This window comes from Pelophylax lessonae, assembly GCF_965119305.1.
Source record: "Pelophylax lessonae genome assembly, chromosome: 5".
In the NCBI taxonomy this organism is placed as follows: Eukaryota; Metazoa; Chordata; class Amphibia; order Anura; family Ranidae; genus Pelophylax; species Pelophylax lessonae.
The window spans coordinates 6,696,183-6,697,715 of record NC_138772.1 but is presented as its reverse complement, the minus strand read 5'-3'; positions in this window follow the sequence as shown (position 1 = coordinate 6,697,715).

The following is a 1,533-nucleotide window of genomic DNA, read 5'->3' as shown; positions in this document are numbered from 1 at the left end:
TCCAGAGCCTCACAGGCTAGTGACGTACCCCTACGTCACTCTGCCTGTGAGGGGCTGACCGCCGCAGTATATCTACTTGCGGCGGTCGGCAAGTGGTTAAAGCGGTAGTATACTCCGGAGCCGGAGCCGCCGAACCAGGAAGAGACGCCAAGGGAACATGACGGCTCCCTCAGCGGTGTCCGGGTGACCGTGTCGGGGCATTGTTCTAAGGTAAGTATTTCATAATGAGCTAGTATGTGATGCATACTAGCACATTATACCTTTCTCCTGCAGGGTTTTTTTTTTTTTTTAGGTGAGTATACAACCGCTTTAAGGACCGGGCCTATTTCTGACACTTGTTGTCTACAAGCTAAAATCAATATTTTTTGCTAGAAAATAAATTAGAACCCCCAAACATTATATATATATATATATATATATACACAGTATATAGAAAAAAAAAGTTTGGGGATTGCTACACTTAAATTTTTTTTGAAAAAGGTACACATACAGATAAGTTGCATATTGTTCATATCACAACAGTTTCGGGCTGTCTAGTACATATATATATATATATATAGATACAGTATATATACAGTGCCTTGCGAAAGTATTCGGCCCCCTTGAACTTTGCGACATTTTGCCACATTTCAGGCTTCAAACATAAAGATATAAAACTGTAATTTTTTGTTAAGAATCAACAACAAGTGGGACACAATCATGAAGTGGAAGGAAATTTATTGGATGTTTCAAACTTTGTTAACAAATAAAAAACTGAAAAATTGGGCGTGCAAAATTATTCAGCCCCCTTAAGTGAATACTTTGTAGCGCCACCTTTTGCTGCGATTACAGCTGTAAGTCGCTTGGGGTATGTCTCTTGCACATCGAGGGTTTTGCACATCGAGAGACTGAAATTTTTGCCCATTCCTCCTTGCAAAACAGCTCGAGCTCAGTGAGGTTGGATGGAGAGCGTTTGTGAACAGCAGTTTTCAGTTCTTTCCACAGAGTCTCGATTGGATTCAGGTCTGGACTTTGACTTGGCCATTCTAACACCTGGATATGTTTATTTGTGAACCATTCCATTGTAGATTTTGCTTTATGTTTTGGATCATTGTCTTGTTGGAAGACAAATCTCCGTCCCAGTCTCAGGTCTTTTGCAGACTCCATCAGGTTTTCTTCCAGAATGGTCCTGTATTTGGCTCCATCCATCTTCCCATCAATTTTAACCATCTTCCCTGTCCCTGCTGAAGAAAAGCAGGCCCAAACCATGATGCTGCCACCACCATGTGTGACAGTGGGGATGGTGTGTTCAGGGTGATGAGCTGTGTTGCTTTTACGCCAAACATAACGTTTTGCATTGTTGCCAAAAAGTTTGATTTTGGTTTCATCTGAGCAGAGCCCCTTCTTCCACATGTTTGGTGTCTCCCAGGTGGCTTGTGGCAAACTTTAAACGACACTTTTTATGGATATCTTTAAGAAATGGCTTTCTTCTTGCCACTCTTCCATAAAGGGCAGATTTGTGCAGTATACGACTGATTGTTGTCCTATGGACAG